Here is a 16,153-nt window from a genome sequence, read left to right on the forward strand (position 1 = left end):
AAGTGACTGTCAAAAATTACATTGCTTGTCAGCAGCTGAATCTTTCTAATGATTCTCTAAAGTGATCTGCTTGGTTCCTGTTTGCGTTCCTCTAAAGCAAAGACTGTAGTGGCTTCATAAGCGTCTGAGAGCAGTGCTCTATTTCTGTACTCTTGCTCCCAGGGTTCCCTTATTTAGTCTTTGCTCTAATACACAGCTCAGGGGTTACTGGACTCCCTTGCATTGTCCCAGCACTGGGATTGACTGTGTGTTTAATCCCCACTGACAACCAGGCACTGTGCCCTCAGTACATTCTAACAAATGCCCTGTGAGAGAAACCAACACTTAGTCATTTTGCAGATGTGGAAACAGAGGCAGAAATAAGAAGCTGTGCCCAAGGTCACCCAGATACGAAATGAAGAGAACTTAGAAAAATTGCATCGTGATCAAGTGTTCTGACCTTGGCAAGTTTCTTAGCCCATTCGTCTCCTTGCTTTCTGTAAAATGGAGTAAGTAAGAGTATCTGCCCTAAAAGGAGGTGGTAAGGATTATTAATGCTTGTAAAGCGCTTGGAAGAATGCCTGGCACATAGTATGAGCTCGATAAATGTCAGCCTTAAACACAACAAACAAAACCAAACTGCTTCTAAAGCTTGTATCCTTTCTGCAACTCCCTGACGCCTCACAAGGAATCAGGGAATTGAATTCATACTTAGAAACTGGGAGCAAGATTAAAGATTGCAAGGCGCTGGAAAGTGTGGCCTAGTTAGAAAGCACACTCACTCACATACACACACACACACACACACATAGCTACTTTTAATAGCTGGTAAGAGCCAGAGAAAATCCAATTACAGATGAGTCAATCGATTACAAAGAAAGAGGGCAGAATAAAGGAAAGAATGTTGGAGAGACACAGAACCAAATTACAACCGGATAATAGAATTAAGGGTCTGTAGAACAAACTGGGAGAAATAACAAAGCGATACAGACTGGAGACGCTTTCACAGCTTTGTAATGATTTGATTCTTTCTGGGCCCCTAGACTCCAAAGAGCGGTTATAGGGCCAACGCCCCAAACAAGTGGGTGGATCAGAAAGAGCCGGAATTGTGTTTGGCAAATCATATTTTGTGGAGAAATGAACCACGTGTGGCCTGGGGAAGAAGAGGATTGTTTGGGTTAAACAGATGCTCCTAGTTAAGGGTGAGAGTCGCGGGCCAGATACAAGCCGACTTTGATTAGCAAAGGTATAGCCTTGCTCCAAAATATTGTTTGCTAAGACATTCTTCCTTTGTTTTCAGAGAAACATCTCATTGTTCAATAGGATTACTCTTTTGCATATACCTAAGCCAAAGCAAAACACATGCTCTTTTTATTTTCCATTTTGGGGGGACAGCAAGGTGGGGCTGTTAATTTCAGCACCAACCTCTACAGCTGTGTCTATTATTGGTGGGCTCTAGAATAACATCCGTTTCTATGTATTTATGGAAAGGCGTCTTTAACTAGGCCACATAAAGAGCGAGCGCATCTATAAATAAATTAAGGAGGCTGCAAGGCGCGGGCGGCTGCCCCTCTGCTACGGCCTCGCAGGCCCTGCCACGCAGCTGTCGTCTTTGTGCCCGGCTTTGCGCGCTCCATTGTCGGCGCGATTACCCCGGCCTGGGGCGGCGCGTGCGGGGGCGGGGCGCACCTTCCCCGCCGGCGGCTAGGAATTGGCTCCAGGGGCGAGGCTGGGCTTCTTCGCGGCTGGGGCTGGCCTTGCTGGGCTGCGAGGTTCTGGCCTGTGACTTGGCGGGCGCAGGTGACCTGACGGCGGTCACTTCCTGGGAGCCAGCTGCACCCACCCGGGCTCAGGCTGAGCTGGGCTAACAGATGGTGGCGTTGGGGGGTGGGCGTAGTGTGGGGCAGGGGGAGGACAGTACGAAACGACAAGAATAAGAAAACGACTGAATAGACAAGATTAAACAGTCAAAGCTGTGGTAGGAAGGATAAGGATGAGGGAAACTTCTTCCAAAGCTTGAGAGTCCAACCCTTTCTTTCCGCATTAGGATGGGTGCCCCTCCTGGGCTCCTCCTCCGGGACAGGCGTGAAGGATCTGAGTTCTACTTGCAGGTGGAGATTAAAAAGAATAAAGGCAGTCCTTTTCACTAGAGAAATGGAGCAAAGAGCTTCTATTTGCTTGGCAATCATTTCTGGGTTTTGTAGGAATCTTGTCTTGAAAAGGAGCTCCTCGTGGTCCCTGGACCTGCTCCAACAGTTCAAAAAGCAGACTCAGGGCCTGCAGAGCCACCGAGTCAGAACCTGCTGTTTTCTAGGATCTCCTGGAGGTTCCTGGGTACACTCCATTTGAAAAAGCTCTGGTCAGCAGCACTGATTCTTAACCCTGGCTGAAGTTATGGGTTGAATTGCGTTCTTCAAAATGATGTTGAAGTCCTAATCCGCAGAAGCTGTGAATGTGACCTTATTTGGAAATAGGGTCTTTACGAATGATCAAGTTGAGGCCATTAGAATGGATGGACCCAAATCCAACATGACTGTGTTCGTATAAAAAGAGAAAATTGAGACACAGAGACAGACATGAACACAGGGAGAATCTAATATGAAGATGAAGGCAGAGATCAGGGTAATGCATCTTCAAGACAAGGAGAACCAAAGACTGATGGGAACCAGCAGGTGCTAGGAGGGAGGCGTGGAACAGATTTTCCCTTATGGCCTTCAGAAGGAACCAACTCTATCTACACTTTGGTCTCCCACTTCTAGCTTCTAGAACGGTAAGACAACATATTTCTGTTGTTTAAACCACCTTGTTTGTGATACTTTGTTACAACAGCACCAGCAAACCAATACACCTGGGTACTCCTAAGAATAACCCAGGTTTCTGAGCTCCACCTGAAATGTTTGCAATCAGAATACCCAGGAGTAGGGCCAATGGAACTGCATTTTCTAAATATCCCTTGGGTGATTCTAAGGTAGTTGGGAGTTTGGGAACCAGTGAGCCCGTCTCCCTTCCTTTGCAGTGTGGTGGAGAAGCAAGAGAGAGCTGAGGCAGACGATCTAAGATCTGCTCTTACTTCTTGCTGTGTGACCTTGGGTAAGTCATGGCCTCTCTGAGCCTACCCAGTGCTTGCTTCAGCCTTACAGTGTTCTCCCTAAATCTAGTTGCTTGCATTCACCAGCCTCCTGGGAAACTTCTAGTGATGGGGACTCATCACCTGATGGGGCATCCCAATCTATCATGGAAAGTTTGAACTGCTTAGAGAAATCTTTAAATAAAGTCAAAATCCGCTATGATTATCTCCGTTATAAAGATGAGGAAACTGATGCCCTGAGAGATTAAGTAACTTGCCCAAGGCCATACAGTCAGTTTGGGGCCAACTGTGGATTGAATGCAGGCGGCTGTCACAATCTATCCTGCTGACCACTTGTAATACCCAGACTGACAAAAGTTTACAAAGGGCTATCACTTTGGTGGCTCAAACAAGACTCCTGCCAGCCCTGAGAGACAGAGACCCAGCATCCATCTCTGACCCTCAAACCTGGATTGTGTGGGTGGCGGCACAAGGCTGGGGGAGGCATCCTGTGAACCATCTAGGCCCCTGGGCATGGAACTTGCCATGTGTGCAATCTAGAACCTGAATGAGTTGGATGGGGAGGCCAGGGTATGCATTTGATTCTTGTGTCAGGGCCTGCTCCTGACCCCACCTCCCTCAGTGACCTGGGGCAGCTTTGTCTTGCTCTGTGGTCCTCAGTGTTCACACCTGTGGGACGAGGCTAATGGAATCTACCTTTCCTACCTTGTAGCAGTCTTGAGGGGTTCCAGTGAGATCGCACACAGGAATATGCCATGTGAGTCACAAATATGATGGTTGCTACAGCTTTGCCTGAGAAGAGAACTTAGCTATTTCCATGAAAAGACCTCTCCTCACTAGGGCAACTCTGGCAATTGCTCCTCCTTTTATTTCTGCTCATTTTCTACCAAGCCATTTCCTTCCAAGCTTGGGCAGAAGTGGGGTTTGGAGAAGGGGATTAGTCAGGGGTGAGGTCTTGTAGGAAGCAGTAGGTTCAGTAATATACTGCCCCTCTTCCAGGACACACCCCTCGATAGGCTTGATCTCCTAAATCAAAGACAGTGTGCCCCGCTCCCTTCCAATACCTGAGCTGCATTTTCATTTTTATTTTATTTTATTTTATTTTATTTTATTTTATTTTATTTTAAGTTCCAGGATACATGTGCAGGATATGTAGGTTTGTTACATAGATAAACATGTGCCATGGCGACTTGCTGCGCATATCAACCCATCACCTAGGTATTAAGCCCCACATGCATTAGCCATTTATCCTGATGTTCTCCCTCCCCCCACACCCCCCAGAGGCCCCAGTGTGTGTTGTTCCCCTCTCTGTGTCCCTGTGTTCTCATTGTTCAGCTCCCACTTATAAGTGAGAACGTGTGGTGTTTGGTTTTCTGTTCCTGCGTTAGTTTGCTGAGGATAATGGCTTCCAGCTCCATCTATGTCCCTGCAAAGGACATGATCTCATCCCTTTTGATGGCTGCATAGTATTCCATGGTGTATATGTACCACATTTTCTTTTTTTTTTTGTTATGATACTTTAAGTTATAGGGTACATGTGTACAACGTGCAGCTTTCTTACATGTGTATACATGTGCCATGTTGGTTTGCTGCACCCATTAACTCGTCATTTACATTAGGTGTTTGAAATACCTGAGCTGCATTTTCTAAGGGTGGGTCTGTCTGTTCCTTCTTTCCCTTAGAAATCTAAATGCCCCTTCATCTCCTCCCCACCTCCATACACCTCCACTAATGGGCAGGACCTGGTTCACTCATCGGGGTGTAAAATTCCCAATAGTATTATGATTCCCACTCCCTATTTTCTCATTGATGTTTTTTATTCATTCATTCCTCCAATATTCCCTTGGTGTTTACTCTGTCCCAGATGCTGTGTGGGTACTAGGAATATCAAGTGGATTAAGATGAGCTCCTTGCTCCAGGAACTTACAAGCAATCTAATGTTAAAGCTGCATGTAATTCGTATTGGCTCTCAAGGCTGTCTCTGCTTACAGGCCTCAAAATAAACCTTCTTTCTCTTGCAGTGTGGTGAAGAAGGAAGAGAGAGCTGAGGCAGACGATGTAAGATCTGCTCTTACTTCTTGCTGTGTGACCTTGGGTAAGTCATAGTCTCTCTGAGCCTACATATTTATCTCCAAAATTAGATCAGCAATAAAGATGTAAGATTCAGTGGGAGTTTACTATGAGCCAGCCATTATTCTAAGTGCTTTACTTATGTCAACAGTTAACAACTTTAGGAGGTAAATGTTAATGTTTCTATTTTACAGATGAAGCAACTGAGACACAGAGAAGTTAGTTAATTTGTCAGGAATCACAAAACTAATTGCTTGCAGAACCAAGAGTCAAGCCTAGGCTATCTGGCTCCAGAACCCAGGTCCCTAACCCTTTGTATTAACCTGCTTCTGTAAGCTGCCCATTATTCCTATTTATCTTAGGGGGTCTGTGAACAGACATAACTACTCTAATGAATGCATGAAGAAGGGGGAGGAGATAGAGGAGGAGGAGGAGCCAGAAAGAGGAGAAACAATTCCTTTGGTAAAGAAGTCTTAAATTTCTGATAGGGTCTTAACTTTTTCTCAAAAATTTTTTTTCTTATTTAGTTGCACATATGCACAAGTCTTCTATAATAGGGAAAAGTAAGAGGGAGATGTAGATGAAATAAAAAGGATGAAGTTTTTCCCATTTTAGGAACTTTGGGAAAAAAACATTGAGCGTGCAGGTTGTGTACCAGACATCGTGCTGGATACTCTCGTATGAATAATCTATTATCTATCGATTAATCGAGTGATGATATAATCTTACACACTACAGAGGTATTAATATCCCAATTTTACAGTTGAGGACATGGAGGCTTAGAGAGGTGACATGCCTTATTCAGGGATGGTTAGTGGCAGAGCCTGGATTTTACCCAAGGAAAGTCTGATTGCCAAGCCAATGTTCTTATATCTCTCTTACCTCTTGGACAGACAGGAATTAGCAAATCTCCTGTGTAGTTGAAATTCAGTCTTCTCTCTCCTTCCTTCCTTCATTTATTAGTAATTTTCAGAGCAATTTCTATGTACTGTTAATCCATGGATAATTCAACAAAAGCAATTCCACAATCCCAGCTTTTAGGGAGATGTAGTTGTGTGTGTGTATATATATAAAGTTGTTTATATAAATATATTTTGTGTGTGTGTATATATATATATATTTTTTTTTTCTTGTATGAAGGCTTGATAACTCCTATATGGGATAAGCTATTGATCCGAAGGAGCCAAAGAAGGCTCTAGTCTTGGGTTGAATACTCAATTTTATGTGATGCTACCAAGCCATATCTTTTTTTATATATACTTTTTTTTTTAGAGGTGTTTTAGTTTCACAGCAAATTTGAGAGGAAGGTACAGATATTTCCCATATCTCTCCTACCCCCACAAAACCACAGCTTCCTCAATTATTAACATCCCTCACCAGAGTGATAAATTTGCTACAATTGATGCACCTACATTGATGTATCATAATCAACTAAAGTCCATAGTTTACATTAGGGTTTGTTCATATTTTGACTTTTTTTATCAATAGTTTCTGGGGATCAGGAGGTGTTTGGTTGCATGGGTAAGTTATTTAGGTGTGATTTCTGAGATTTTGGTACACCCATCACCCAAGCAGTGTACACTGCACCCAGTGTGTAGTCTTTTATTCCTCAACCCCCTCCTACCCTTCCCCACAAGTCCCCAGAATCCATTATATTATTCTTGTGCCTTTGCATCCCTAAAACTATAGCTTAGGGAGCCATAGTTTTTAATTATTATATAATTTTATCTTCTGTAAGATACAAGATTTACCCAAGGAATCCCTACTTCAAATAAGAAGAACTCTGGTGCCCGAAGGAAAGGCTTATCCTATCTCTCTCCACCTCACTTCCGGTTTATTAGAATCTGGATTTGAATGCTGCTTCCTGTGCCAAGCCGACTTGATTTGTACAACCCAAGGGTCAGGGCAGCAAAGCCAGGGGAGCTGTTTCTTTCTAACTTCAAGATCTCATGGGAATAGGTACATTAAAAACAGGGTTATTCCAAGTTCTCTTTGTTGCTTAAACAGATTGGCTTTTCACTAGTATGTTCTGTGCTAATAGTTCTAAGATATCACAGGTAACAAAATCATAATTAAAATGATGTATGTGAAGTTAATATTGGTGAAAAAATGCACATAAAGCTGTACACTGCAAGAATGACCAAGATCAAAGGCATTTTTTTTCCCTTTTGCAAGGGAGACATGTATAAATTCAACTAAACTCCAGTAAACATGCTCATAGAAAACCTAATGCCCAAGATAAGCACACTTCCTTAAAAAGGAGCAGGTTAAAAGGAAATGGTACCTATTTAATCCCTATATTGTGCCAGGCAGTTAGACTCTTTCACTGGGCTATCTCCTTTAATCCTCCCAACAACCCTGAAATGAATGTATTGCTATAAAGTAGGGATGGAATTATTTGAGATGATGCAAATAAGATACCAAGTCGAGTACCCAGAACATAGTAATTGTTCAAGAATATGTTGCTTAATGTCCACAGAGATTCACCGACTTGCCTATGATCGCACATCTAAGGAGAGGCAGAACAGGGATCACATGCAGACAGATTTGGCCCCAAGATCACTCATACGCTCATGGTGCTACCAAGTCACATTTTTTTGCGGGAAAGACGAAAGACAGCCTTTGATTTATTATTATTATTTTTTAAATGAGCTGGAATTCGAATTCCCCAGGGCCTGTCTTGTCTCTGGCCTTTTTTGTTAGTTTTTCCCTTATTCTCTAGCTATCCATTCTAATTAATAAGAGACTACCATATAGTCCGCTTTTTAGCCCCTTGCCCAGCTCAAAGTCTGAAAGGAAACATGACAACTCAGAAGACACTGGAAGACATCACTATTACGGGCCTTTCTCAAGCCCCATACTAGTGAGTCCTTCTCTCCATTGTGACTCACACCCCATCGCCCTCCCTCCTCCCAGGACAAACAGTGCTGTGACTCACTGTGGCTTCTGACAGCCTTAAAAGAACCATGAACTTGAGCCCAACCCTTGAAGGTCAAGGAGTACTGTCATTCTTTAAGCCACACCATTGTGCACATGCTTTTTCCTTTAGCCAAGGGGAACTCCATGCCTCTGTGGGTTTTTCCCTTTAGACTAATATCTTTCTTCTTGGTTCCACCCTGAGAGGACTGTCAGTCAAGGGGGGTGTTTTTGGGTTTGAGGTCAGCTTACAAAAGCTCCAGGGCAGAGACCTTAGGTGAATTCTGGGGATTTACAAAAGAATCAGAGGCTGGGGAAGCCAAGTCTTCTGTCAAGTGAAGCTTATAGGGAATAATTCTAGTAAAAGCAGGGACCCCTCAGTGCTGTGTCTTTATGGGCCTATGGGCCTGTGGCTTCATGGGCAGGAGATAATTAGCAGACAGCTCATCCTGGAGGAAAGCAGAGAATGAGCCTTGGAACTAGTTCCCCTGCCTCCAGTTTGGCTTCCGTCCAGCTTGCCCTATCATCATGTCATGCTCACGCTAAAGATCTTTAATGCTTCCCTTTCATCTCCATTTAACAAGGGGAAGAATATTTTTATAGCTTAAATGGAAAGGAAACAAGAAACACACCTCTTCTACTATGCCTCCCTGCTTTACCTGACAACTGCTCCTGGTTCTCCAAGGCTCAGCTCTGCTGTTGCCTCTTCTGATTTGCCAAGTCAGGCTAGGTGCCTGCTCTGTGCATCTGCTACACACCTTGAACTCCTTCTAGCCCAGCCCTAACGCACCGTACTTTGGTTTTGCATTTAGTCATCTAGCTTCCCAACCATGCCATGAACTCCTCAATGGACAGGGCCTTGTTAGCACTAGCGGCATAGTAGGCATTCAAAATGATGTGTGCTGTAGCAGGGTGGTTGAGAAACTTATCTGTGTCTCATTTGATGCCATAGAGTTACTGGAAATGAAGGAAAGACATTCCTTCCTCTGCTAGCAAAGTTAACAAGTCTGTGTTACTGAGATCTGAATTTTCTTTACTCTTCATGAAAGCAGTTAATAGCCTTTTTGAGTTTCAAGGATGGGAAAAAAAAAAAAAAGAAAGAAATAGGCAAGCCTCTCCCCAACTCAGTTCTAATCCCACAACATTTTTCTTTTTTGCTTGAAGGTACAGACTCATTGAGGTATAGTCTAAAGTAGAGAGGGACTTTTTCAAGATTTGAAGACAGTGGAGGCATAATCAGTGAGTTGGTTGGGTCTTCAGGGACTGGGTCAAGGGCATGGTTGTGGGAGTGTTCAGTGAGTTGCTCCAGCTGGAAGATGGGTACCTAGAAGGAGGTGCCTTCATGGGGGCCTGGGAGGGCTGAGTACTGAGTGTGGTGGCCTCAGGAACCCTGTGCCTGAGCTGGTACAGAGGAAGGGGGGCTGCTAGCATAACCACTTGTGTTTTGGTGGTCTATGACAACTGAGTAAGGACTTACATATAGCAGCAGCACTAGGGATGGGAAATGAATAATGAGGCTGTTGTTTCCTTACTATCCCACTCTCTGTTTACCATTTTCCTGAAGCTGGTAAACTCTAGCATACTTACATGACCCAAATGAAAGAGACAGATTCCAAAAAGATAAAAAAAAAAGGATTAAAGCTTTCTTGGAGTACCTTTGCATAGCAAAGAAGCCTTGTGAACAAAGAAAGTAGATCACTAGCCTAGGACATAAGTCAGCTGGAATGAGAAAGGTTTCAAACCAATAAGCATATGCCATTGGCCCTCTGAATCTGTGGGTTCCACATTTGTGGATTCATCCTACCATGGATCAAAAATATTTGAAAAAATAAAGGATAGTTGTGTCTGTACGAACTTTTTTTTCCTTGACATTATTTCCTAAACAATGCAATATAATAACTATTTACATAGAATTTACATTGTATTAAGTAATATAAGTAAACTAGTGACTATTTAAAGTATATAGGAGAATGCATAGGTTATATGCAAATACGATGCCATTTTGTATAAGGAACTTCAGCATCTGTGAATTTTGGTATCCACGGGGGATCCTGGAACCAGTCCCCCACAGATACCAAGGGCTGACTGTGTAGGGTACACTGGCTCTAGGGTAGGAGCCAGGATACCATGATGGACAAATCATAGACCCCTCTTGGTGCTGCTCCTTTGCAGCCTATCAGGTAGACCAGACAGCTGCATTATCAGGACTGCAATATAATTTGTGATACGTTGAGGTAGAGGGAAGCACTCAGGGGAAGGGAACTTAGCCTGGATTGAGAGAGGAAGAGAGGGCTTCCCGGAGTAGATGGCACTTGAATTAATCTTTGAAGGTTAATATAAACTAAGTTTATGACAAAAAAATAGTAAGGGTATTTCAAACACCAGGAAGTTAGTCAGGGATAGATGGAAAGGTATATGAGCTATCCTGGGGAGTGGGGGAACTGACATGTAGTTGGATATTACTGGAAAGTGAAATGTGTGACTTTAATGGTGAGATAAATGATTAGAGAGTTTGATAGGGCCAGAGCCAGATAACTCTGGACCTGATCTCAAAGATGATAGGCAGAGATTAGAAGGTTTTAAGCAGGTCAAATTTCTGCTTTAGAAAGATATATTAATTAAGGCAAAGGTAGGTGTTCCAACAGAGAAATTCTGAAACTTCAGTGATTAAATGCTGTGCAAGATTATTTTTCAGTGACATGTATTTCAATTGGTAAGAGCAAGGGGTCTGTTCAAGGAAGGTATTCAGTCGCAGGTGGACATAGGCTCTGCCATTTTCTAGACATGACTTCCAAACTCTGGCCACTGACATCAAGCCAGCAGATGAGGCAAGGAAACTGAGAAGGCTTGTGCAGAAAGTGTTTAAGGATTAGATCAGGGAATGAGTACATCACTTCCATCTACATTCCACTGTCCAGAGCTCAGTCAACACAGTCACACTGCCAATGCTAACAGCAAGGGAGCCTGGGAAATGGAGCTGTACAGGAAGAAACATCTACCCTTCATAGTTCTTAGTTGGGACAGACCTGTGTAACAAAAAAATAGATTAACAAGAGAAAACCAGGAGTTTATTAACATGTATATTTCAAGTATACATTGGATATGTGCAAAGATAAGTGAATTAATCTCACAGAAGTGGCTTTGAGTTCAGGTTTAAATACCATGTCTGTTGAAATGGAAAAAGGGTGTAGGGAAGGCTGGTTATGGAGAAATACCCAGGAAAAGCTCAGTAAACAAGGGTAAGGTTTGTTATGCAGATTGTCAGTGCCTTCTCCATTGATAAGAGTCTTTAGAGATGTAGTCATCCTTTTCTTCCTGGTACAAAGAAGGAGACACCCTTCTATGATTAGAATGTGTCTCCCAAAGCCTATGGGTTGAAAACTTAATTCCCAATGCAACACGGTTGAGAGGTGGGATCTTTAAGATGTTTTTAGGCCATGCGAATGAGTTTAGCCTCCTCTCTTGTTCCCTTGCTATGTGCTGACGATGCCCTCTGCCATGCAGTGATGCAACAAGAAGACTTCCTAGACTTGAGAACCATGAGCCAAATACATTTCTGTCCATTATAAATCACCTAATCTGTGGTATGCTGTTATAGCAGCATCAAACCGACTCAGATTCTTGCATATGGAGATTTTTTTATAGATGCAAATTTTCCCTACAAAAGGGTGACTTCTACTGTCTTTTCAGAGATTCTCTTGTATCTGCAGGGTCCCAAAATAATTGGCTCAAGATAATACTATGCCAAAGAGGCATATTTTGAGGTGGCATATTTTGGTCTCCTGCCTAGCCAAGATGTTGCTTTGGAGGAAAGAAAAAGCAGTTTGGTGAATGACTAGTTCATCTCTCCTCAAAAATAGTACTTTGCCTCAATAAAAATTAGATTGAGAAGACACAAGATAAAAGGACTGTAGCAGTAGTCCGTGCTAGAGGTGATGGTAGCCTAAAAGTGGTGGGAAGAGAGATTAGAGAAATAATATAAGAATGCTTACAGAGACAGAATTGGCAGCCTTGACGTATGGATGGGTGAGGAAGTATGATGGGAAGGAGAGAGATGACCCTGAGGTTTCTGGCTTGGTGGTTGATGTATCCAAGGGAGATCAGAAATTAAAAGAGTAGGAACAAATTTGGGAGGAGTAGAAATTGGTAGAGAGGATAAACGTGGTTTGGGGCATGTTGAGTTTATATTGTCCATGGGACAAGTGGCCATATGAGTGAGAGGCTGGGTTCGGAGATATGACCAGATTAGGGAGAGGGCTGAGAAAGGAAGATTAACATTTAAAAAGCCGAATAAATATTCCTTCTTTCATTAAGGAGGAAAAGGGAAAAAAAGAGATCTCAAAAAGGGAGAAGAAAAGGTAGCTCTCCATAGGATACAAGCCATAGACATATTCTGGAGAATTTTTAATGTTTTTCTCCTGTAGAGTATCTTGGCTGTACAGTGCATGTATTATACTTACCAAGTGCCAGGAACCATGCCGGGTGCTGGGAGAGCACCTCTCTACTCTGAAGAAACTTGAAGTTTAGTGGGGAAAATGCTTGGGTATATCATGAATGGAGCTCACGGCCAGCAAGATTTCCTGTTCAAGATGGATTGTGGGTCACTAGGAGAGACATTTCCTTCTACGTGCCTGGAATTCCACCATTGCAAGTTCACTATTTTTGGCTACGCTCTTTACCTTTTATTTTGGGAAGTAACACGTTGTAAGAGAAAGAAGACAGTCCTTCGAGATAAGCAGTGGAAGATGACATCTAGTAGTTGACAGACCTTGAGCTGATAACTTAAATTCCTTGAGCTTCATTTCATTATTCATTATATGGGAACAACCAACTCTGCACAACTCAGCACAACCAACTCTGATTGTGCTGAGGGTAATTGGCAACCATGAATGAGAAATTCTTGATATTAAATATACAGTGCTCCATAACAAGAATATTATAATATAAAGATGATGATGATAGCAGCTAACAAATAGTATCTTCCTATGTGCCAGGATTACTGTAAATGCTTTACTAATATTATCTCCATTAATTCTTATAACAACCCTACAAGATAGAATTATTATTACCTATTCCCTTTTAACCAGTAAGAACACTGAGGCACAAGAGGCCTCAGGTTCAAAGAGTAATGAATTCTGGCCGGGCACAGTGGCATGCCTGTAGTCCCAGCTCTTTGGAAGGCCGAGGCAGGTTGAGGTCAGGAGTTCGAGACCAGCCTGGCCAACATGGTGAAACACTGTCTCCACTAAAAATACAAAAATTAGCTGGGTGTGGTGGTGCGTACCTGTAGTCCCAGCTACTTGGGAGACTAAGACACAAGAATCGCTTGAACCCAGGTGGTGGAGGTTACAGTAAGCCAAGATTGTGCCACTGCACTCCAGCCTGGGGTAACATAGCGAGACTCTGTCTCAATTAAAAAAATAAAAAAGAAGAAGGTATAATAAATTCTGGATAGGCCACACTAGAACCAGTTCCGAACACATCCCTGAGAAGGAACAACTCTAGGACATGGAGGACTGGGTGGGTAGGCACTTAACGCCTGTTGAAAAGAAACTTGGAAATGACCCAGGGTGTTGAAGTGTGTGCAAACCCATGGGAGAAAAATGCGAGACAAATGCTATTTATCATTATTTCATTCAGGACTGCACAGATGCCAAGTGGTTCATGCATTCATTCAGTTATTCAGTGTTCTTTTATTGAACTAACTCTGTGCCAGACCATGGGCTAGGCTCAAAGACGCTGCTCTCTTCCTTCCTGGTTCCTAGAAACTCCTGGTTCATTCTGAAAAGGGCTGAGTAATAAGTGATAGATAGGCAAAAATCAAAAAGAACTTCCTTTTACGTTTCATTCATTCTAAAATATGCATAGTTTTGTGTCTACCTGACATTGACTTTCTTTCTCCTGGGGAGTTACTCCTCAACCATAGTGTACAGCACTCATAGAATTGGCCTATGACCCAACTCTGGTGCTCAGGCATTCTCTCTCTACAATTTGTTCTGAATGGAGGGACACATGGCTGAAACAGCTTCATCCAGACACCAGCACCCTGAAGAGACTTGATTGCTAGAACTAGAGCCCTCGAGTTGCCCAGCTTCCTTCTTTCATAGCCATGTGCCTTCCTATGTCCTTTATATACACACACACATTTATTTTTATTTTTAATTTTGTCATTCTTTAATAATATAAGATACAATACTATATATTATATATAATTATATCTTATATAAATATACTATTTATATAATATAAATTATTATTCCCTGATTGGCCAGTCTTTTTATGTTATTTGCAACCAAATAAATTTAACTAGCATGTGTCATTTTCTGGTACCTTTCTACCTTGGGTTTTCCACCTATAAAATGGGGATAGTAAAACTTGTTACTTAGCCTCAGGCAGCTGTGCAGATTAAAGGTGTATGTCAGTAAAATGTTTTCAGATGCTTGCATGAAAGTTGTTGGAGAACTACAAAGTCTCTTCAATTTCAGCAGTACTTTCAAAGGACTTTCTTTATATACCATAAAGCAGCTTTTATCTTGGGAGGGTGTGCTCCTCACATTACTGTCTCTGTAAACAGTTCAAGGGTTGCTCTGTGCATGATCCTTTTTCCAAAGCTGCCATTCAAGATGAAAGCTCAGCTCTATTTAGCCTGAGAAGTTTCTGTGTGACACACAGAGGGCTTGTGTTTATTATTGCCATATATATTATTTAATGATAAGGAAGTGTGTTCAAATCCTCGGATTGTCAATTTGTTAGCTTTTTAGGGTTAATACATTCTTAACTCAAAAATAAAATGTAAAAACTCTACCAATTTTGGAGCAGAAAGTGTGGCATCTTATTAGAGTGCTCAACAATTATGAAAGTAGGTGCCATAGTAAAAACTATAACACCTTACAGATTATAAGGTGTTTTATGATTTTTAAAACACATACTTTGGACTAGTCTAGATACTAAAGTATATGGCAGATACCAACTATCCCTAAGACTCCTGAGTTATTATTGCTAAATAAACCATTTGTATAATATGCAAACATGATGACAGTAATGCATGCTCATCAAAGAAAATTTGGAAATGCAGAAATGTAGAGAGATAAAAATATATCAATATTTTAATAAGCTTGCTGTCGTAAAACAACCATTCATCACATTTTCATGCATATCATTTTTCTTTTGGTCATAATTATAACGATTTAACATCAGTTGACATATTTTATGCTTTTTTTCTTTTTATATTACATCATAACTCTATCAATTATCTATTGCCACCTATTAAAACAATGACCATTTATGATTGCAAATAAGTTCAGGGGTTAGCTGGAAGGTTCCATAGTCACTCTAGTTTCAGCGGGGCTTGCTAATGGGTCTGCAACCTTGGCTGGGTTCTCTCACTTGCTGATGGGTTCACAGCACTCCTATTCTTGGTCTCTCATCCCCTAAGAGGCCAGCCTGGGGGTGTGTACATAGCAGTGGCAAAATTCCAGGAGACAAAACAGAACCACAAGATGCTGAGGTCCAGAACTGGCACACTGTCACTGCCATACTTTGTCAATGCAAGTTACAAGGCCAGCCTGGATTCCAGCGTGGGGAAGTACACACCACTTCTGGTTGGGACCGGACTCCCCAGTCATTTGCAAAGGTCACAGATAGAGGGAGGAATGAAGAATGGCAGCTACTTTTTGCAACTGATATAGCAAAATAACATAAGCACACTTCTGTATGATTTCATGGACATTTGTGATGATTTTATATGACGAATGTATGAGTGACACCCTCATAGATAATTTTAAACATTTCCAAAGCTTTGTTGGAAAAATTTTATATTTGGGGTAATTAAAAAATCTAAATCTAGAATCATGTAAGTTAATATATTGTCTTAAAGTTTATAATATTTTTGTTGTTTTTCCTTCATACTTCCAAAGAACTTTTCAAAAGGCTGATACCAATTTAAATTCACATTGGAAGTATATGAGTGTTTATGTCACTACCCAGCTATGAATATTGAATACTTAAAAAGATAAATCTCTGTTGAAACAAATAAGGAACCTTCCCATCTTCAGCATTTTGTTGATGTAATTGGCACTTATTTAATTGCTAGTAAAGGAA

At 41.9% G+C, this 16,153-nt stretch overlaps 1 long non-coding RNA gene across 1 annotated transcript in view; it reads left to right on the plus strand.

Annotated features, from left to right (window-relative positions):
* Positions 1–299: 299 nt before the first annotated feature.
* LOC116456848 (uncharacterized) overlaps positions 300–16,153 on the plus strand; it is a 162,902-nt gene continuing 147,048 nt past the window's right edge. Inside the window, exons 1-3 of the long non-coding RNA XR_004244824.2 lie at positions 300–488; positions 2,027–2,749; positions 5,089–5,162. This is a non-coding gene — a long non-coding RNA (uncharacterized LOC116456848). The remainder of the gene's footprint in view (positions 489–2,026; positions 2,750–5,088; positions 5,163–16,153) is intronic.

Source organism: Hylobates moloch, unplaced genomic scaffold, assembly GCF_009828535.3.
Source record: "Hylobates moloch isolate HMO894 unplaced genomic scaffold, HMol_V3 SCAFFOLD_17, whole genome shotgun sequence".
Taxonomy (NCBI): Eukaryota; Metazoa; Chordata; class Mammalia; order Primates; family Hylobatidae; genus Hylobates; species Hylobates moloch.